Here is a 24,200-nt window from a genome sequence, read left to right on the forward strand (position 1 = left end):
CAGCGGCCAAGATCAAGGATAAAGTGGCATATGCCGTATTCCTGCGATGCATGTCGAACATGGCTGAACTTCAAGCCAAATTAAAGCAAGAAAAGGATAGGGAGGCTCGTCCGGAAGGAGAACGCGGGCGCGAACACAGTATCCGCCTGCCAGCTTGCGATACTGAGGTATTCAAGGGCGACTACCTATCTTGGCCAATGTTTAGTGACCTGTTCACGGCCATCTACAAAAACAACAGTCGCCTAAGCCCAGTAGAAAAGTTGTTCCACTTTAATCAAAAAACTCAAGGTGAGGCAAAGGACATCGTAAAGAAATGTCCCTTGACAAATTAAGGCTTCGAAGCAGCCTGGAAAAAATTATGTGAGAGATACGAGAATAAACGGATTCTCGTAAACTCACAACTACAAATTTTATTTAATCTGAAAACTATAGATAGTGAGTGCGGCAGCTCTATTAAAACCTTACAGCGCGACATAAATAATTGTTTGGCATCCTTAAAAACCCATCAGATAGGTGATTCAAATTGGGATGCGATCATCACATATTTATGCTCGACAAAATTACCTGAAAATACGTTGGCTCTATGGTAGCAGAGCATTGACCACAAAACGGACATATCCAAGTAGGCGGATATGGACAACTTCTTGTCAAATCGTTTTCAAACACTTGAAACCGGGTCTGGTTTTACAGGGAATGCCACTTCTAAAGTGCAAAAATCAAGCGCGTCGCGACAATCGACAGAAACCCCTACGGAAAGAATTGGTGCTTTTCAAACAAAAGTATTCAAGCAAACAACAAAACCAATGTGTAAAATGTGCAAATCTACGGAGCACAGATTACGCAGCTGTTCACGCTTTTGCGATTTAACCCCGGTAGAAAGGATTAAATTCGTTAAATCCACAAATGGCTGTTTGAACTGTTTATCCCCAGGACACACAGTGACGAGGTGCACCAGTTCGTAGAATTGTTCCAAATGCCACTCTCGTCACCACACGCTCCTGCATGCGGACACACTTCAGCAACCGGCCGTGCGCAATCCTTTCAAAGATGCGGATAATACCCCATCAACTTCAGCACAGGCACGGAAAAGACAGGAGTCGGGACAACAACCTTCCTCTACGAACCCAGAATGTCAAATCCTACCATGCCAAATCCAGCACAGGTGTGCTATTAGGAACTGCCCGCGTACGCATCCACCATAATGGTACCGACTTCTCCGCGCGGGCATTAATTGATTCTGGGTCTGAATGTTCCTTCATAACTGAAAGACTGAAACGTAGAATCAATTTTCCAGCGAAGAAAATGCATGCTCAGGTTTCAGGCATCATAAATGCGGTGTCAGCTCAGGTGAAAGAAGCACCCAACATTGAATTACGTTCACCAGTGGATCCCTGCTTCAGCTTGACAACACCCGTTCTCGTTCTTGCTAAACTCACTGGGAATCTGCCATCCTGCCATATCAACGCAATGGCTCTTCAGGCATTCCCAGACTTGGTTTCGGCACACAAGAGGTTCTACGTCAACGAAGACGTAGACCTCATACTTGGCGGAGACAAATATCCCCAAATTATAATGAGCGGTATAAAAAAGAATGTGCTAAACACACTCTTAGCCCAAGAGACAGTGTTCGGTTGGATACTGACCGGTCGTATCGAATCACCGAATCCAACGAAGAGCATTATGTCTTTCTACAACGAGGTTGCGTTAGACAACCAACTCAAAGCTTTCTGGGAGGTAGAAAGTGTACCCAAAAATAAAATATTAAGCGAAGAGTAGAGGTATTGAGAAAAATTATTTAAAGAAACAACGAAACGTGAAGATACACCGTGTCACTACCATTCAGGCAAGATTACCCTAATAATATTAATTTAGGACCTTCCCTGAAGCGAGCTTGCTCTTAATTCTTCCGGAATGAGGGGCGGCTAAGAAAAAACCCAGACTTAGGTAAAGAGTATGTTCGAGTGTTGCCAGAATATGAAACGCTCGGACATATGAGAAAAATTTAAAAGAATATGCCATCCGACGATTCGGATAATTATTTCCTGCCCCACCACGCCGTTATTAAAGCAGAAAGTTCCACTACAAAGGTACGCATAGTATTTAATGCCTCGAGCCCAAGGCCAACGGTAATAGCTTAAACGATATTCTCCTCCCAGGCCCAGTTCTACAAGCCGATCTACCCATCCTTATCTTACGATGGAGACTATACCGTTTCGTCTTCAATAGCGACATCGAAAAGATGTATCGTCAAATTTGGGTCAACGAAAATCACACCAAATTTCAACGCATTGTGTATCGCACTTCCCCGAATGACCCTATTAGTCTCTACGAATTAAAGACGGTTACCTTCGGAGTGAGCTGCGCTCCATATCTCGCGATAAGAACACTCCTACGTATCAAATTCACACCCTACAGCGGCTAGCATACTGCGAGAATACATGTATTTAGATGACGTGTTAGCGGCTGGACATACTATCACATCGACCATTAAAGCCAGAGATGAAATTCGTCAAGTCCTACATTCAGCGGGCTTTTCACTTCGCAAATGTACATCCAATTCAGAGGACATTCTAAGGGACATCAACAAAGCAGACCTGTTCAGTGAAAATTTCCTGGCATTCGAAGATACCAGTTCAGTGAAAGCATTAGGCATTCGATGGAATGCCCACTCATATTTATTTTATTTTAAAGCAGGGACGCTGGACAACCCGGAAAACATTACGAAGAGAGCGATGCTACCAGCAATCGCCAAGCTTTTCGATCCCTTAGGATGGCTGGCACCAATGGTCATTGTGGCAAAAATAATCATGCAGAGTATATGGTTAGGAGGCACCGCTTGGGACGAACCAGTATCTACCAGTACGCTGGAAAACCTTCACTGACCAATACCATGAAATCGATAAAATCAGGATACCTAGATGGGTAAGCTTTTCACCAGGAACCGACATCGAGATCCATGGATTTTGTGACGCATCCGAGAAGGCTTATGCAGCAACCGTTTACATGCGCGTGAAAACGGATAATAACATCTGGACAAACCTGCTTCAAGCCAAAACCCGAGTAGCCCCAGTGAAAACTCTTTCTCTTCCACGATTGGAACTTTGCGGAGTCTTGCTGTTAGCGGAAATCACCGAATAAATTTTCAGGAACCTCAAATTGGGACCAATGAAAGTGCACCTCTGGACGGATTCAACTATCGTCCTTGCATGGATAAGGAAACCACCCTGTTCTTGGTTCACTTTCGTCGCACATCGGATTACCAAAATCAAAGACATCGTCGGAAGTAAGGACTGGTGGCACGTGAACTCAGAGTCCAACCCAACAGATTTAGGTAGCAGAGGATTACCTGCGTCTGAATTGGTCAAGAATTCGAGGGACCTTCTTGGCTGCAATAAGACACTTCCCAATGGCCAGCACAAGAAAATGACTACATCACCTCCGTAGAGGAAAAGAAGGCGAAAACCTGCGCAACGACAACCGTACATTCTACCGATGTTCTCCATCGCTTTTCTGACCTACCAAGGGCTTTACGAGTGCTGTCCTATGTGATGAGATTCTACCGAAGAACTCACCCCGAAACAAAAAATTCTTTCCATGTCATGTCGCATTTAATCTCTCCTGATGAAGTTAAGGCCACTACACGACTTTTAATTAAAATCGATCAGAAACAACATTGCAGTTCAGAATATAAAGATTCAAAGGCCGGAAAACCAGTTGAAGGGAAAAGTGAAATACTCTCACTTATTCCCTACATAGACCAACACGGCATCATTCGGGCAGGAGGACGACTCGAGGCGTCAAAGGACTTAGCTTTTAATGAACGCCACCCAATCCTCCTCCATACAACTGCAGGTTATCCCGTCTGACAGTCGTAATGTTTCATCAACAAAGTCTGCATGGGGAAAACCAACTCATGTTACGTCTGATACGCACCCAGTACTTGATACCTAATGAAAAAACCATGATTAGGGCAATCATTCACAATTGCAAGGTTTGCACTATACATCGAAAACGGGCTCAGACCCAGCCAATGGGTACTCTTCCTCGCGAACGCACGACATTCAGCCGTGCATTCACGACTACTGGATACGACTTCGCCGGGCCCGTCGACATTAAAAGTTACCGTGGCAGAGGGTGTCGCCTATTCAAAGGCTATGTTTGTCTTTTCGTGTGTTTTTCCACACGAGCAATTCATCTGGAGGCCACTATTGACCTCAGCACACCATCATTTCTTGCGGCATTTGCCAGTTTCATATCTAGGCGAGGATGCCCAAAAAATATGTACTCCGACAATGGTACGAACTTTGTCGGAGCGTCACGATCCTTAAAATCAGAATTCAAGACTTTCATCTCACAAGGGCGAGAGAACGCTGTCTCAAAATACAGCCACCAGGCACTCACGTGGCATTTCATCCCAGCGGGCGCGCCCCACATGGGAGGGCTGTGGGAGGCTGGAGTGAAAAGCTTCAAAAGCCACTCCAGAAAGATATCCTCACCACACAAATTCACCTTCGAGGAATTCCATACATTCTTGTGCCGGATCGAGGCATGCCTGAACTCGCGGCCGCTCAGCCCGGCATCCAATGACCCGACGGACCTAGAGCCGCTTACCCCAGGACATTTCCTCACGGGCAGCCACCTACTGGATCCGCCAGAACCAGATGCTAGTGACAGCTCTGCCTCGATGATCAATCGGTGGCAGAAACTCAAAGCTCTCCATCATACTTTCTGCAAGCGATGGAAGGTGGAATATCTATCCGAACTTCAAAAACAAGTGAAGTGGAAGCATCCCAAACAAAACATACAAGTTGGAGATCTCGTCGTCCTCAAAGAGGACAACTTATCTCCCAAAGAATGGAGGTTAGGTCGAGTGGTCAACATACACCCCGGCGAAGATAACCGAGTTCGCGTAGTCGACCTCATAACCGAGAAGGGTCAAGTCAGACGACCTTTGGTTAAACTGATCCTTCTTCCAACGGAGGAGATGGATTGCGAGAAGACCAAGAGCTCCTCATAACAATCCCTCCGTTCCTCTCCCTCCTTTCCAAATTCCACCTTCCTATGGAGAATCCACCAAAAACCCAGCTCTCGTTCACCCGAAACGAGACCAACCAATAACCTAACACAGATCCGATATCTGCCAAAGAACGTAAAGGCCCGCGGCCTATTTTATTTAAAATTTTCAAAAACCCATCCCACAATTCACTCGCTCACCCCGAGCGAGGACTCCAGAATCCTAAAGCAGACTCACGGTCTGCCACAGAAAGCAGACGCACCCCGGCCGAACATTTGGTCCTTCGAGCCGGAATCGGTGTATTTTTGGAATATTATGTATATAGTTATTTGATATATTCGGCCCTTGTGAGGTAATCGCAAACGAACGTGTTCGGAATATTCTAAACCAACGTTTTATCTGGAACACTTCTATGAATACTTAAGGGAAAACCATTCTCCGAAATTTGAGAATAAAAAGGTGAATAATCCCTATGTAGCCGAACCGCACAGAAGCTCACCGCTTTTGCCAAAGTCAAGGCCGGAATATAAAGTTCTAAGAAAATAAGCAATTTTCTTTTATTTTTAATCCTTTTGTCAGTTCATTGTGGCTGCTGAGTAGAGTATCACCCCATGTCGGATGCCTGTTCAAGATCGTCCTATCTTAAAATATTTTTCAAAAATCTCCCATTTCAGGATTTGTCACAAAGAATGCCGTAACTTAGAGTCGCTCAAGAACATAGTATCTCAGAATGCTTCTCATTAATCCCCCCCTCCTTTCTCAAAATGCACTGAACATATGCTCAGATAGGGAGTATTTTAAGCATATTTTGAAATCGTGTATTTGCCTATAAAACCCTAACGTACGGTATTTTTCAAAAAACGTCTGAAAAAATTATCAAACCCACATAACTCTTTATCAATTCATGAAATATTGACCCGAAAATTAATACTTTCTTCCAAAACCCGTTGGCATTTACAAATTTATTATTATTATTATATTTTTTTGTAAAAGGATGTGAACACATTTTTAAAATATGGCTGTCCCTATTCCTTGAATAAAAAATTCTGGTGGCCTCGTGCCTTTGGCTGAGTACATTGCCACATCTAAATACAGACCAGCTGTGGACTCGTTGCACGCCAAGCCAAGTAGCAAGTTCTTGAGCGCTTCCATGGGCAATTTACAACCAACAATATTTAAATGATTTAAACTTAGTGGAGTCATAAATAAATGTTTAAACCATGGCGGTGTTTCTTTGCCTTTTAGTTCTAAAATAATTATGTGAAACATTTAAAAGTGATAAATGCGTTGCATAACCGCGTAGAAGGGCACCAAATAAATTCTCCAACGTTATATCAGTCGATGAGAGATCACAATGTTCAACGACGGTTGGTTGTGACAGAAGATTATGTAGATTTGTTATATCATCTTTTAGGCCATTGCCACTTAAATTAAAAAAAAAAAAACCTGAGCGAATTGGATGTACTTTGATTCAACGATACCGAGTGTGACATCTGACTCACACCTTTCGATGTTAGATCACAGAAAATAGGATATTAAACCTAACACCTCCAAATGCTGCTCCTCCAACCACATTGAACGCTTTAGCACATTTAAGATACGTTCTAATGTCTCATTAGCGAAACGCATCCGAGGCTTTTTAGACCGCGAAAACAAACAATTGTATTATATTCCAATGCGGACACAATGGCCATTAAGTCTTTTGGTTCCAAATGATAGAAACCACATAAATTTATCACGCGTGTATCATGTTATAAATAAATTGTATCAATATCCCATGCGACTTCCTCTCTGTAGGGTACACCATGAAAGTCGCACATTGTGTGCTAAAACCGCCACATGGGCCAACAATACGCGGTTCGGTGAGACGAAACTCGTCCGAAAATATGTCTTCATGTTCAGGTTGCTATATATCGATCCCTTTACGATGTACTTTGTAACGTAGCTTTACAATAGTATGACACCCACCCTTTTTCTCCTACGCCTGAGACCCCCACTCTAACCCTTTTTCACCTACGCCTGAGAGTATACATACATAGTACATTAACAGGTAGCCAACAGCAGCAGCTACATACCAATGCATGCGAATAGCATTTGGCGATAACAATAATATGCACGCAGTACGCCAACTCACAGTAAATGGCAAACTGAAGTACTCAATTAGTGGTTCATTTCTCACTCGCATCATAGCAGAAGCAGTATAAAAGAGAATGAATTTGCTGTTGTCACTTCATTCCTCGCAGGTTAGTCAGAGGAAGTGGTTGCTTTATTAAGCAACCCAGTCACTCCTCCTGACTAGCTGAGTTGAAGGGATGCTGCCTTGGCACTGGTCACCCTTTGCTTGCGGGGACAACGGGTTGTCGCCTTTATGGTTTTCTCGACCGTGTCCCAGCTAAGTAAGGGGGGGCGGGGGCGCGCCGCCTTAGCGCTACCCCACCCCTTCCTCTCAGCTAAGGCTCCAGCCGACCCCGTTCGGCAGCTGCGTAGCGTGGTGCCTTTCTCTTCGCAGCCTACGAACCGGCAAGGACAGAGCTGGTGCACCGCCCTCCGGCACCTTACCTTAGTGTGCAACCACGGGGTGAGCGATGTCCAGCGAACGAGCCAATCCCACCTCCAGAGGGAAAGGGGGTGCCGCCACGGTACTGGTCACCCCTTGCTTGCGGGGACAACGGGTTGTCGCCTTTATAGTTTTCTCGCCCGTGTCCCAGCTAAGTAAGGGGGGCTCGCCGCAGATCCCTTCCCCTCAGTCCTGGCTCAGGCAGTAGAGCGACCCGTCGGCTAAAGGGGCTACCGCTGTGCCGTCAAGGCACACTTCCCCTCAGCCCACGGATCGACCTACAAAGTTCCGGCTGGTACAACTCCGCGTCCAGCCCTGCCATCGTGCAAGCATGGAGGCGGTGGTGTCCAGCTAGCGAGCCGGCACTAAAATCGAGTGAGCCAACCACACCACGGAGTGGAGAGGGTCGCTGTCAGGGAACGGGCCACCCCTGCTTGCGGGGATAACTGGTTGTCGCCTTTATGATTTCTCGCCCGTGTCCCAGCTAAGTGGGGGGGGGGGGGGGGGTTCTCGCCGCCTTATGACCATCCGGCCCTTTTCCCCTCCGCCCCGGCTCCGCCGCAGACCGGTCCAGCAGCTAAAGGGGCTACCGCTGTGTCGTAAGTTGTACTTCCCCTCAGCCCACGGATCGGCCTACGGAGTTCCGGCTGGTACCACAAATCCGCGTCCAGCCCTGCCATCGTGCGGGCATGGAGGCGGTGGTGTCCAGCTGGCGGACCGGCACTAACCACAATTCTATTGGTTCCTCGCAGGTCCCCCCGCCGCCGCCACTGGGACAGCGTCATCACGGGAAGCCGCCACCCGCAACCGCCGCTACTGGTAACCCCCCGAAAAGGTAACCAAGTAGAACGTTTGCACTGCATACCGCTGTACCAATCTGTCCGCTATTACTTTCCGCCGTCCGGCCACCGTGCTGATCCCGCCGTTCAACCGCCGTACCGACCCCTCTGCTATTACAACGACCGTTATCCGCCGCTCGCCTCTCTCCCCCGCCATCTTTGCACGGAAAGCTGCTGCCCTCACTACCCCTCAAGCCGCGTGTGTGTGCGTGTATTAGTCATTAACACATAACAACTGTGTTTTTATTTAGTGGAGGTTTGTGGGACCTCTACTTGACCCTGGATTGACTGAGTGCTACCTCAGCCTTCGACAAAACCCACCTCATAAATTGCGCCCGAGCAGGGACCCTCCTCTGCAGACGAACGTGGAAAACCAAATACAACAACCACCAACACTGCCGGAGCGGGTTCGACGAACACACCATCAGAAACGACAGACACACCGTCCCCCCGAAGGTACAACGTTGACCACCGACTCGCTCAATTAGATCTACTTGCTGAAAAGGGAGAGGCTGATAGAGGAGTGTAAGGAACACCGAATCCCCGTGGAAGGCCAAACCTGGTGAAGAGTCGCTTCACGAATTTCTGGAGAGGATAGAGGAGCTTGCCGAATGTTACCGCATCCCCGTCGACCGGCTCCTCCCAACGCTGCCGGAACTTCTACGTGGCAAAGCACTCCAATGGTGCCGCATCCGTAAACAACCAATAAAACAATGGAGCGATTTTCGAACAGAGGTGCAAAATTTTTTCCTGCCCAAGCGTCATCTTCGTCATTTGGAAGAGGCCATCCGGCAACGCAAGCAACACGGCCGTAAAAAAGCCAAAGACTACATCCTCGCATTAGAAACGCTGATCCGCCAGCACCCGACAATGTGTAAGGAAAACCACATCGAACGAATATACGTTGGCCTACGCGTTGAATACCGCCTCTTCGTCAAGCGCAGCGAGTTTAAAACGATCGATGAGCTCCTGGAAATAACGGAAGAATATGAGCTGCTAAAAATCGGGGAAGCGAAACAGGGCAAAATGGCGATCCACAACCTGTATAATCTTCAAACGGAGTACGATAGCAAGGAGTGCTGCTGGCGCTGCAAGGAACGCGGACACCCATGCTTCCAATACAGGGGCCGCTGGAGAATGTTCTGCTCAAGGTGTGGACAAGACAACATCCTCTCCAGGGACTGCCTATTCCCTTCGACCAACCAATCCACCGACAACAATACATCCAGGATGCCGTCAAGTTATGTGAGAGGAAGCCGCCAAGCTTTATTTGTGCGGCCACAAAAGTATATGGAACCACCAGCCTGCAATCCCGCTGCCGAAATGCAAGTAGATGACCGTCTCTACATACCGATAACCATCGAGGGCATGAGCGTGTGCGCGCTAGTAGACACTGGCGCTACCCTCTCATACGTCGACGAGTCAATAAGAAACCACCTGGAGAGGAACAAATAAAACCACATCTTCACAGGCGGAGCGTCCAATTGGCAGACCAGACGTGTGTCTATAGCTCGAATTCGTACCCAGCAAGGATTACGTACCAAGGAAGAACAACTAAAACAATGATGTCCGTCATCCCGAACCTGGCAGAATGGATGATCTTAGGAATGGACTTTCTACGGGAAAGGGGAATCAAACTCACGCTAGATGGTCAGCCGTTAAAAGTCACCTTGACCAGGAGATCAGCCGAGCTAGACACACTATGTGCAATGACCAGCAGGGATCACGTGAACAATGGTCAAAAACCGGAGCACCACCAGAAGCGATTAAGTAAAACCGTTAGCCCAATTACCGCAGCCGAACATTCGACCATCCGTAAACATAACCGACCGCTGAAGGAACGCTTCTACCCCCGTTACCCGGCTATACAAACACAAAACCTTAATGAAGATTACCGAAAAAGAGCGCCGAACGCGATATGTAATGCGCTCTCCCGCTGCCCATTACAAAACAGCGAACCAGACATACTTTACACAATAAAAGGCGACAGAGAAAAGTCCGGTGAGATTATTGGCAACCATGGGAAATAGTAACCGCCGACTTCGTGCCAACACTACCACGTTCCAAACAAAGAAGCACTTACCTGCCCGCCACGATCTACAAATTCTACAAGTGGGTCGAGTTAATCCCGGCGCGCCAAGCAAAAACGGCAAGCGTGCTCAAAGCGCTACAAGAAAAGGTCTTATACCGACTTGGTTGTCCGAAAACTTTCCCCATCGACAATGGGAAGCAGTTCGGCGGAAAAGCGTTATCACCGTTCCTGAGCAACCACCGCACATGGGAGTAGGAGACTCCACAAATGGCATTTTCAGTAAATGTAGTCAGCAAAGAGGGTTCAAAAGCATCTTCAGCAGAAATAAACTTCGGCGAAATAAAGCAACGTTAGAGCGGATGCACACGGAGGGAGCAGTACCAGTGGCCAGTCAACCGAGTCAAAATACAAAGGGTACCGCATTTTTTTCCGGCCCATATATTACCGAATACCGAATGGACATAATGCAATCACAACACGAGGTAGATGAGAACAACGCCAATATGTCAAGGATGGAAGAAGAAGAAGAAGGATGGCAACTTATTTATAATATTCATGAATTTCGCATTATTTTAAAATTAAATATTCTTTTAGTTTTAAGAACAATGAAATTGTAATTAAACCTGATATGTAAACATTTTTTTTTCTGAATCCACTTTGTTTGGTATAAGTGGAATAACGATGTATATTTTAAGGAAAAAAAATGTTAATAAAACGATGCACGCATACACACCGGCAAAGCTGGCATAACGGCACACATACAACCGCTAGCCCAGGCCTGGCGGGATACTCCTGTTCCTCACAGCAGCTTTCCGTCAACCGAAGTGGGAGGGGGTATGTAACGTAGCGTTACAATAGTATGACCCCCACTGTACCCTTTTTCTCCTACGCCTGAGACCCCCACTCTAACCCTTTTTCACCTACGCCTGAGAGTATACATACATAGTACATTAACAGGTAGCCAACAGCAACAGCTACATACCAATGCATGCGAATAGCATTTGGCGATAACAATAATATGTACACAGTACGCCAACTCACAGTAAATGGCAAACTGAAGTACCCAATTAGCGGTTCATTTCTCACCCGCATCATAGCAGAAGCAGTATAAAAGAGAATGAATTTGCTGTTGGCACTTCATTCCTCGCAGGTTAGTCAGAGGAACTGGTTGCTTTATTAAGCAACCCAGTCACTCCTCCTGACTAGCTGAGTTGAAGGGGTGCTGCCGTGGCACTGGTCAGCCTTTGCTTGCGGGGACAACGGGTTGTCGCCTTTATGGTTTTCTCGCCCGTGTCCCAGCTAAGTAAGGGGGGCCCCGCCTTAGGGCTACCCCGCCCCTTCCTCTCAGCTAAGGCTCCAGCCGACCCGATTCGGCAGTTGCGTAGCGTGGTGCCTTCGGGCCCAGTTTCTCCTCGCAGCCTACGAACCGGCAAGGACAGAGCTGGTGCACCGCCCCCGGCACCTTACCTTAGTGTGCAACCACGGGGTGAGCGATGTCCAGCGAAGGAGCCAATCCCACCTCCAGAGGGAAAGGGGTGCCGCCACGGCACTGGTCACCCCTTGCTTGCGGGGCCAATGGGTCAAAACCCACCTTATAACTTAAGAGGAACTGTTGAAAGAATGTGCTTAATCCCCGTTGCCAAATCGGTGAGTATGACGTCAGAATTCGCACTAAAGTTCCGTGCATCAAAGCTGATTACAAATTGAATGTGCGCGATCGTTCGTTATAATCGAGAAGTGTGCGGATTTTTTACTTTCCACTGCCGGTATGTCCAAGTAGTGAAAGTGGCATTCGATCTAGAGAGGAAGAAAAAGTGGGAAAAATAAAATCCTAATTAGTTTAACGTGATGGAAATTTTAAATGCAATTTGTTTTTCTTGCAAATCTCGAGATACAAAAAAAAAAAACAAAAGTTGAGACTCCACCAAATTGGCAGCTCCACCTCCAGGATCTCCACACCATCCACCTGACAAAGAAAAGAAAATGAATAGTATCAACCAACCTAGTATATGTTTAATTATAAATTAAATTATCAATTATCTTACCATTGATTTGTTCGCAAAGGCCACCAAAACCAAATTTTGTACTACGGCCGCGCGCCGTAGTAAAAGAATATACCAACGGGAAAAATCGTTCGATTTTAGTCCCGTTTGCTTCAATTCTCTGGAATTTACATTATATACATAAGTATGTAAAACTGTTCCGAGCATTTTTTTTTTCGTTTTTGCTTTGCAGCAGGTACGCTTATAACAGTGCGCGGACATTAAATAATGAAAATGTTGGTAGTGGTTGATGTTACCAATGTACCAAAAATACTGCCACAAAATAACCGATCTCGGCATGTTATTCGAAAAATTATTCGCACAACAAAATAAGATGACAATTGCGCCAAAAATTATTTGCGTGCTCATTTACTACACTTATTTCTTAAACGAATTTATTTCTTTTTTGAATTTGTGCACAACTTTGTTCAAATTTGGTGGGGTTGGTTAGTGTAAACGCCTAATGTTAGTTGGTTGTGCTCAGCAATTAAATACGTTTACCAAATGATCGCAGTCTTTGTTTTTCAATGCGAAAATACTGAAATATTGGTCGATTTTGGCCTTTGGTGATAGATGTAGTAAAAAATGAAAACGGGTCAAAAAGTTGGTCTATCTATCAATTAAGTGGAAAAGTCCCTGCACTGGTTGTTCGTTTGCTTATACCAACGTATGTAACTATATTTTCTTATTTTTTTAGTGCTGTGCCAAATAAAGCACGCTGGTACCGAAAACCCGCAAGAGAACAAAAGCGGGATCGGCTTTTTTGACGCATACTGACGCCTCGGGCAGTCCGAAAACATACTTACGCACCCTCATTCAAAATTAATTATACCCTCATTCAAAAAAAAAACCAAAAAGAAGAAAATTGTTTTTTTTTTATTTCTTGATTTTTTTGCCGTCGGTACTGCTATTTTTTGGGGGGGGGGGGGGGGGGGGGGGAGGACTTGTTGTTTCCAACAACAAACATTACAAACAGTCATGATTAAGGCTTCGGTACAAGAAATCTGAGTCCCGAAACGTAAAGAATAAATCCCGAAATTGGAAACGCCACAAACTCACCATACCAGCTATCAGCTTACCGACCAATAAATACACGACAGGGTTGCATGTTACATTTAGCATAATGATACGTGCAGATAAAACGCGTCGTGGAGAACGCATCGCCAATCTGCAAATTCATGTCAGGTGATGGTAAATAACGCATCTCCGCTTGGTTAATAATTGTACATATATAATATCGCGGGTTGAACCATCCGCTTCATATAAGAACAGGCAGTTGGTGGACTTTCGACTTTAATTACGATTTTCGCTATTCGTCATGAGATGTCGCACAAAATTAAATGCATAACTTCGTCGGCCTCTACGCTCTGCTTAAATTCGCGTTATTCATCTATTTTAATATACGTTCACACGCAGTAATGAAATATCTACTGCTTAACTTAAATACGCAATGATTTGGGTGGGTGGCTTGGAATCACGTCCGTTCCAACCTCCCACGCTTATCACGAAAACAAGTAATTTTTCGCAGGTGGCTTGGAATCATGTCCGTTCCAACCTCCCACACACCACAATCTTACTAGTTTTGTTAAAATTCATAAGCTGCTCGAAATCACATCCATTCGGACAGCACTAATAATCTTCACCCAACCAACCTCACGGCCACTCGCCCTGGCACCTCAATAAGATGCCACACCTCCTCCGACAGAAAAAAAAAGCAGTCGCCCGAGAGCGACACGATATGGAGACGTCGGCCTCTTCATCCAGCCCAGGAAAACCTAAACAAAAAAAACTTGCGAATATGGAACGGAGACCTCGGCCTCTTCGTCCAGCACTATTACTTTATGGATCCTATATATTTTAAAAATTAAGTATAAGCAAATGGCAAGAAATATTCACGTCTACTTTATCATAAATGTTCCTTTCATCCTAGTTTATGTGGCATGCTGCGCAAGTCGGGCAAGACTCCCGGCCACCCGCGACGCTGGCGAAATACGCCATTTAGGTTAAGTTTAGTTGTAATGCAAATGTTTTTTTCTCGTTGCTTTTCAGCGGTCGGAGATCGGTGGGGGTAAAACGATGTTGCGTATCGCAAGGGGGGGGGGGGGCATGTTTAGGCAGGATGCCTAACCTTTCTGCATCTGATTGCGATCCCCTGATGCAACTCTGCAATTCGATATTCGAAACTTGATTTAACTTATAGCCACCCACACCATCACCGCCCCTATGCATGCGCATGCACGTGTATGTGTGTTTTGTCAGCACTTGTGCACATGCATGTCGGCGTTTATGTGTGGGTGACTTTCCCCGCCGAAAACGGAGGATTTTGCGGGCCAACGGTTGTCGCCTTCGATACAACCGGTATCTTGGATTTCAACAGCCGTACAATACGCATCTGCCGCCAGCGATCTCTGCCGTTTATCAAAGGTAATATTAGTTCCTGTATATTTAATATCTACCAATAAAATCACATCCATTATAACGAGATATCTCGTCTTCTCTTATTTTTATTTCCACACGCATATTCCCACTGAGATCGACCTCGGTGCGCCCATCGACTCTGGAGCAGACGCACCCCGGCCGAACAACAACTATCAGTTATGACAACTATCAGTTAGTTTAATTAAATGTCAACTTACTTCCCTAAGCGCCATCTGTAGGTAAGTAGTTAAATGGTTAGATGTCGTTTTCAAATTGTACATATGGTTCTAGTGTTCAACGGTAGAAAATTACCTTGGTGAGATATCTTTTTACTACGCTGAGAAATATTTGTAATAGTAATCTGCGAGAAATTGCAATTATTCATTTCATAATTGCCAAAAATATGTATTTAATATATTTTGATAAAATTTGCCACGGTGCCTTGATATTGCATTTCAATTTTATTAGCGTGTATGAAATTTAGAAAATTAAGTCGAATCATGTGTAAGATTTTTAACTTTAATATTCTCCTTTAAAGCTTTTATAGAATATGAGTAAGTAGATACTATTTCGCCAAACTACTCCAACCCTAAATGGTTACCCTACTCAAAATTGTCCCTATTGTAATGCGGAGTGAAATACCTTTCGTTTGATACCCATATCTGCATATCCCATGAATTTTTTTTTAATTTCGAATAGGTGGAACCCTAAATGGCAGCCCTACTAAAAAATAACACTATTGTAATGCGGAGTGAAATACCTTTCGTTTGATACCCATATCGGCATATCTCATGCAATTTTTTTTTTATTTCGAATAGGTGGCAACCTAAAATGGCAACCCCACACAAAAATGTCCCCATTGTAATGCGGAGTGAAATACCTTTGGTTTGATACCCATATCGGCATATCTCATGCAATTTTTTTTTAATTTCCCGTAGGTGGCAACCCCAAATCGCAACCCTACTCAAAAATTACCCTGTTGTAATGCGGAGTGAAATACCTTTCGTTTGATACCCATATTGGCATATCTCATGAATTTTTTAATTTCGAACAGGTGGCAACTCTAAATGGGAACCCTACTCAAAAATATCATGCATTTTTTTCAATTTCGAATAGGTGGCAACCCTAAACGGCAACCCTAATCAAAAATGTCCCTATTGTAATGCGGAGTGAAATACCTTTCGTTTGATACCCATATCGGCATATCTCATGCAAATGAGAGAATGAAATTTCGAGAGTCGCAGCATCAGGGAAAGATATCATCAAAGCTCAATCGTTATTGTCCTCGATGAACTGGTTGCTTTTACTAAACTTGTTATGGTGGCATTCAGTTCTTAGCGCAATCAATTCTGTCCAAATTCAATTACAAAACAAGGATCTCGATCTAATTAAGGCGCAGCGATGCGGAAAGTGGGCCAAGTATATACCTACCGACTTGAAAAAACAGAAAAGTGAAAAACTTAAAATAAAACAACAAACCAAAACGTCGCAATCTAGCTGGACGAAGCTGGCACAGATAAAAGCTAAACGGACAGAGGAAAAGTTGCAGACTGAGGCAGAACGCCTAAAGTCTGAGCATTCATTGCGAATGGCTCAAAGTAAAGAAATGCATGAGCTGCAAAAGAAATATCTGGCAGAGAAGCAAGAGTTGGAAATGTCCATAGTTTCACAAACTGGTGTGATGTAAGGGTGCTTATTTCCAAATCAATTCGTTTTTATTTTAATACTTTTTTATATAATTCTAAATTGAAAACTGTGTAAATCTACTTTCTTAATTATATGAAACCTTTTTAAAGTGCAACAAAATTTCTAAAACTGCTATATTTTTGACATATTTAATTCTGGAGGAAATGGTAATGATAACGTTTGTATGTATATTGAATTTAGACTTTTGATATTGGCCACCATGAGTCCCATGAAGGTTCCGCTTTTCGCAAGCTTATTGTCTCATTGTTTTTAGTCTACTTAAGTTGAAATTTTGAAATTTTCTGGCCAATAAAATGTTAACCATCATCATCCCTTATTAAATTATTCCTTATGTATTACGCATTCCCTTGAAAAATTATAAGCGCACCCATAAAGATATATTTTAAAGCCGAATGTCATATGAGTTTAGTTTTCACTTTATTTTCGTATACAAACATAAATAATCCCATACGTGGTGCACAAAGATAACTAGCAGGAAATTTTATATATATAATATTTTATTCTTATATTTATTTTAGTTACTTTTAGATCAGAAACTTGAATGAATTATATAACGAAAACTTGTAAGCCAATTTCCATACCCTTTTCGAAAAACTTCGAGAAGTTTTTAAAAATCTTCATGAAAATTTCAAAATTTGTATTGGGAGTTTCCATTATAACAGCATAATAAAGTAAAAGTTCTAAGTCCCTCAAAATTTGCGTTGATCTTTGCAATTTTTTTCAGATTGCTGTTTTAGAATTTGTTCCGTACAAAGTTTGTAATTTTTATATGGAAGAACATCTGAAACACCCTTAAGAAAAAAATCAACACGAACTGAGCGACTTAAAACTTGTAGTGTTTTAGACTATGGCTACAAAACTACATACTCAAAAAGTTTCTGGAAATTCTAGGTATGTACATATGAATTTTGATATGTAATTTCATGAAGATTAAAAAAAGAACGAAAAGTTTCATAAGAGAAAAATGAAACGCATTGTCTAATACTAAGATATAAAACGGTAAAAATCTTAATATATATGCCATGTACAAATATTTGTAAACCGATTAGACTCAATTGTACCTTATGTGATTCTAAGTTCCTTTTTTGATTAAAAGTCATGAAATATTAGCAATTTTTTTTTTGTATGTACATATATTAGGCCGGGTCGATTTGTGGGGAGGCAAAAAAAATCGCCCATTGCTCTGTGAAAATCATATTCTTTATTTCTTTATTTCACTTAGTCAATGGACTTAAATCCTTAAAGACTATTATACAAACTAAAGTTAAGGGATAGGTTTTTGAAAAATAATACATAGTACTTAGAAAGCAGATTTTAACATATTTAGCAGTTTCGCTTTTGGAGCAGAAAATTCTAGATTTACAACAGTACTGATAGAGTTAAACTCACGGAGAGCACGAGCAATTGGAGCATTACTGGAATAGTGGGTTTTAAAATTGTCACAATAAAATGTATAAAAACTGCGAAGACACCTCCGAGGAATATTAAATCGAATCCTATCCAATAAATATGGACAGTCAACGGACCCATTAATAATATCATACGTAAATGACAAGCAGAGTATTGATCTGCGATTATCTAACACTTAAGGCTTAAAAGCATAAGTCGCGTAGAGTAGGCGGGTATAGGATCAGAGAAGTTTAATGGACGAAGGGCATATTTGAGAAAAATTTTTTGTATTCTTTCAATTCTGGTAATAGCAGTTTGACTACTTGGTCTCCAAATAAATACGCCATATTCCAGATTAGATCTAACAAAAGACGTGTAAAGTAGCTTAAACGTGTAGGGATCAGAGAATTTGGTAGCATTGCGCCTCACAAAGCCAAGCATAGAATATGATTTAGAGGTTATGAAATTTATGTGCTTACTAAAAGAAAACTTATTGTCAAAGACAACACCAAGGTCCTTGATCTCATTAACACATTGAAGCTCACACTTAGAGATACTATAATTTGTAGTTAGAAGATTAATTGACTTCGAGTAGGTCATTTGAAAGCATTTGGACGGATTCAAAGAGATACCGGAGTTCAGACACCATTGGTGCAATTTATTAATATCATCCTGCAACATTAAGGCATCATCTGGCGTCTTAATGGCAGAAAATAGCTTTAAGTCATCGGCGTATAGCAAACACTTCGCGAATGAAAAACAACTATTTACGTCATTAATAAATAAGATAAATAAAAGTGGACCTAATATACTCCCTTGGGGAACCCCAGAAGTGGCTACAAACGGACTAGACGATTTTCCATCACTGGAAACAACACACTGTCTGTTACTTAAATAAGACTTTATCCATAAAAGAAACGAAGAGTGGAAACCAAGGCAACCTAATTTTTTAATTAAAACACTATGATGGATTTTGTCATAAGCTTTTGAAAAGTCCGTATAAATGCAATCAACCTGATAACCTGCAGAAAAAGATTCAACACAATATTCACTAAAAACAGCAAGATTTGAAACTGTTGATCTACCAGCGACAAAACCATGCTGGAAGGGAGATAATAAAGACTTAACCGCAAAACTCAACTTGGCATTAACAGAATGCTCGAAAATTTTGGAAATGGTAGAAAGCTTTGAAATAGGTCTGTAATTACGCACATCATTTTTGTTACCACTTTTAAAGACGGGGGTAATGGAGGTGAGCTTCCACTCGTCGGTGAACGTACCGGACGATAGAGATTTATTAAAGATTATTCTTAAAGGAAGAACTAGAGTCGGGCAGTTTTTTAACAGGACTGAAGAGAACCCATCAACGTCTGTTTGAGACGAAGATTTAAGTTTGAGAATAGCATTACTAATATCTCCATAAGAGAGACAGAGGGCACCAAAATTTAGAGCAGTGTCAAGATTCGAGGAGGCATCAAACGATTGATAACTATCGTCGGCAGGAAAATTTGATTTAAAAAACTCCGCAAATAAGTTGGCTGTATCACCCGGTGTTCGCGCTGAGTGGCCATCAAGGAACACTCCAGACGGTATACTGGAGCAACCTTTTTTGGACTTGATATAGCTCCAAAATGTTTTCGGATTCAATTTAATATTAGACTCGATTGTATGAATATAGTTGGTGTACAGAAGCTTATCAAAATTATTAAATTTCTTCAAGTATTGCTTATATTTAATGAAGAACAAATGGTTCTTCGTATGTTTAGACTTACGCATATATTTATTTCTGAGATTCCTCAATTTTTTCAACTCTTTCGTATACCACGGAAGTTTGTAAGGCCTCATTCTTCTCATAGGAATTTTATGCAGGCAGTGATTTAATAGAATACATTTGAAAGTTAGGAAACTATTAGAAGTATCCAGTCCTTCAAGTACCACTTCCCAGTCTATTTCAGATAAAAAACTATTAAAACTGGGAAAATCAAACGAATTAAAGTTAAAAGTAAATCTGATTTCAGAAGTATCCTGTGCAAAACTATAAAAACTAAAATTAATAACCAAGGGTAGGTGATGCCTGTCCTTGTGAGTGATGGGATTTGTACATTCACTGATTTCACAATTAATATTATCACTAATAAATATGAGATCGAGTAATCTATTTAAAGTATTAACACATTTGTTGATTTGCAACAAGTTAAGACTAAGTAAATTGTCAATGAAATATAATTCGTGATTTGCAGAGATATTATTAGGTGTAAGACCAAAATTACAAACATTAGTTGACCAGTCAATATTGCACAGTTGAAGTCACCAAGCACGCAGAGATGATTATCACTTAGGTTATTAATAACTAGCGAAACTATGTTGTCAGCGTGTGCCTTGTATAGTTCAAATGAACTGCCTGGTGGCACGTATGATGCAAGGAGATATAGGGAGCCTTGTGAATCAGAACCATCAATGCAGACACAAATTTGGTCGAGCAGAACGTCACCATTACTAAGCGGAAAGAAACAGGAGGATAACTGACATTTGACCGCAATTAAGACCCCACCGCCACGAAGACAACCAGTAGCGTTAGCATCTCGATCTTTGCGGAATACATTAAAAAGATTAGAGTCGAAGAACTCACTGTCGAAAAAACTTCCATTCAGCCATGTTTCGATGAAAACAAAGATGTCATAATCCAATTGGGAACTGAAGCTGTGAACAAAATCGGCTTTGGTCCTCATCCCAGAAAGGTTTTGGAAATATACCTTTATCTCACTATGACCATTAATTGGAGGCAGAGCACTCACCACATTGTTCAGTGATTGCTAATCGTCGCTTGACACTGGGTCCGAGCTACTTGCTTGCTTGCGAACATTTTTAAACGGTTTAACTTTCACATTTGCTGGCCATAGCAAGAGATCCATAATTGCATCCAGGAAGGTAGCTGACACGCCAAGCTTAAAATTTACTCTAGAGAGTTTAGTGAAATCTGTATCTTTTTTAACCAGAGGGAAGCAGGCAAGTTCATTGCCATCGATTTTCGTATTTTTAACCACATAGGAGATTATATTATCAGCAGTGACGTTAGATTTGAATGACGATAGATGGATCCATTTTTTTGCGGAAACTACATCAAGTTCAGTGTTAGTACTGACTCCGATCACTAGACTACGCGAACTGGTTTGGACTTGGGGGGTTTTCTTTTGATGGACTTGACTTCCCGCGTTATTAGAATCACTGATTTTATCATTGCCTACCACGTCAACGTTAGTACCAGAAGACAGAGATTTAGTGCGTTTTTTGTTTTTACGCATTTTTCTCTGAACCTGAGTCCACTGTGAGGGAGATTCAATATTATTTGCAGTAGAAGAGCTGTGAGAGAGATTTGTTGAGCATGCTTGAACCAAAGTAGTATCATTCTGCTTAGTGGCACATAGTTGAATTTCACTCACATTGGAAATTGGGCAACAATCGGTGATAGCAGTAACAATTGGACTCTTGTTGTTTACATCAACATCAGCAGAAGTCATAGCAGCAGCAGAGAGCGCAGTATCATTGCAGGTGGCGTCGACAATTGCACAGGCAAGAGATGCGTCATCTGTACTCGACGATGTTGTCTCTGACGTTTTAACTGCAGTAGCGGCGCAAGCAGAACGAATATCTGTAGAACATGTGCATTTGTTTGTATTTAAATCTGAAGCCAGCGAAGCAATGGCCGAGAACAACTCATCTAAACGAAGTTTGTTGTGTAGATAGCGAATTTCACTTAATATTTCCAATTGGTTAATAAGAAATTTGTTATAATTTTTGAGAGAATTGATCTCAATTAGAGCCAAATCTAAAGTACTTGTTTGCTGAGATGAGTGAGGATGACTTACGTCAACATTGCCAACATAAGAAAGCATAGGTTGACTATTGAAGTTATTTGTTTTATCAGGAATGCATGTTGTTATGTCATTTCATAATAAATTTGGCAAACAACGCAAATTAAAATATATTGCTGGGCTACTGAGCTGATCCAATTGTCTGCTGGGTTTGCTCAGTTATTTACCTTTTTAATACAAGTTACGGTGCACTTTCCAACATAGAAAACCATACAATAACAAATACATGCTAATGTTGTTTATTGCTTTGAACAATACTGCAATTTCAATGCATAGCGGCATAATCGTATGATTTTGCGGTTCTTTCATTGTACACACATTTGTATTTATACAGGGACCAAAATGAACAGGAGGACAGTTATCGAAAAGAAGACGAGTCGAGTGGCCAGCAAGGGCAGCAATTTTTTTTTACGCATCATGTCAAGTTAATATTGCCTTTTAAATCTGTTGTATTTTATTTAAATTTTTACCGTGTTAATTAAATGTAATCTAAATACATAAAAAACTTTCGCCTTTTATTTAAAGTCGTCCATTGCATATGGATCTACAAACGAATTTAATCTTTTTGCTGATATCAATCACGATGTTTTTATGCTGAGGTCTTGGTTTGCTAGCCACAAACTCGTGGAAGCAACAAGACAAAGTTGATGTACTTTAATCAATGCAGAAAGGAGTTACCTAGAAACGATATTTTCTTTCACAGCTCGAACTGTATGCGGTTTCGTATGTATTCAAGTAACTGTAATCATCAAAACTCTGTCAACACCTTTGACGAGACAATAAGTTGTGACAGTAATTGCTTTAAAATTGATGTGGTCCCTAATTTTAAATATTTAGGAGTTATATTCGACCAAAGCCTAAGTTGATCATCACATATTTTTGCTTTGAAATCGTACATGTTGTCAGCGGTTCGTTCATTCTTTTACCTAAAAAGGTTGTGTTCAAATCGAATGTTAGCATTAATATATCATGGGTTAGTCCACTCAAAATTACAATATGGAATCAGTTGCTGGGGTGGAGCGTATGCTAGTAAGCTAAATGCGCTTTTAATCCTACAGAAGTGCTTTATCCGACAAATGTGTAACGCAGACCGTTTATCCCACTCTATGGACCTTTTCAAAAAATTAAACATACTTCCCATTCGACACTTGTACTATTACAAAGTTTTGAAAATTTTTTTTATAAGGAGTGGGTATTCACAAAGCCCGATATATAAGCCTAAGAAGTAGACCGTTATCAAGTGTAAAAATTCCTCGTTTTCGGACCACACTTTTCCGTAACTTTTACACAATCGTGTCATGTAAACTGTATAATAAATTACCTGCTGTAATACAACTCATTAGAAAACTTTCTAAGTTTATGAGGGAAATGAAACGGTGGCTACTTTGTTTCAATCATGAGGGTGTAGAAATTCTGTTGCGACCCATCGTATAAATTCCGCTATGTAATATTTATGAAGCTTTTAGCTTTATATGTAAGTACTATTTATAGTATTTCTTTTTATTTAATATAGTATTTTTTTTTTATTTAAAATAGTTATTCTCTGGTCGTTACTTTAACTAGAGATTGTAGCAATTATATCTTGTGATTATTATGCGCCCCACAAGCATTTATAATTATATTTAAAGGAAATGACATTTCCATTCCTTTTATAATTAGCATTTAATGTCATTAACTATTTTCTTATTTGAATTTGTTACTTTTTATATTGTACTACTTGAAAAATTGTACGTATTTATAAGAAAATAAAGAATATACAATACATACATACATACATACATACATAACTGAGATTAATAGACTTATTGAAATCTATGATAGGTGGCGGTGAGCGCAGAGAGTTACGACGCAAGGCAATACACCCATTACATATGAATTGTTTACCCGTTTCAGTCAAGCAATCCAGATCAGCTGGGCGAATATTGACACAATCCATATGAAAAAGTTCAATGCACTTTGCGCACTGCACTTTTGGTTGCGTTCGCTCAACTCTACAGCCACATATGCACGGCATTTTGAGAGTAACGAAGAATAGTCATAAAGAATTAAAATATGCAGAAGCACCTATGCAAAATTTTTTTATATGAAAGTCAATAAACTTTATAATTTTTGAATATTAAAATATTTATTCAATTATAGTTTTTAAAGGCACTATTACACATTTTGTTTAGAGATCGCGATATAAAGCACAAGTATAGAAATATTTATTTGTTTACATTGATTTCACGAGATAAATGAAATTTACTTAGAGAGCAGTGTAAACACGTCTGCACAGCACGACGTTTCTTCAAAATAAGAAACTTTGCCGAAGGAACCATACCTCTAAAACG

The 24,200-nt window shown here is 41.7% G+C and overlaps 1 protein-coding gene and 1 pseudogene across 11 annotated transcripts in view; both read right to left on the minus strand.

The window, feature by feature from the left end:
• Nucleotides 1–24,200, minus strand: part of nvd (neverland) — a 2,324,292-nt gene that overhangs the window by 1,103,583 nt on the left and 1,196,509 nt on the right. The window lies entirely within an intron of this gene.
• On the minus strand, nt 6,023–13,606 carry LOC137246958 (F-actin-uncapping protein LRRC16A-like; annotated as a pseudogene).

The sequence above is a fragment of the Eurosta solidaginis genome, chromosome 1 (genome assembly GCF_040869045.1).
Source record: "Eurosta solidaginis isolate ZX-2024a chromosome 1, ASM4086904v1, whole genome shotgun sequence".
Classification (NCBI taxonomy): domain Eukaryota; kingdom Metazoa; phylum Arthropoda; class Insecta; order Diptera; family Tephritidae; genus Eurosta; species Eurosta solidaginis.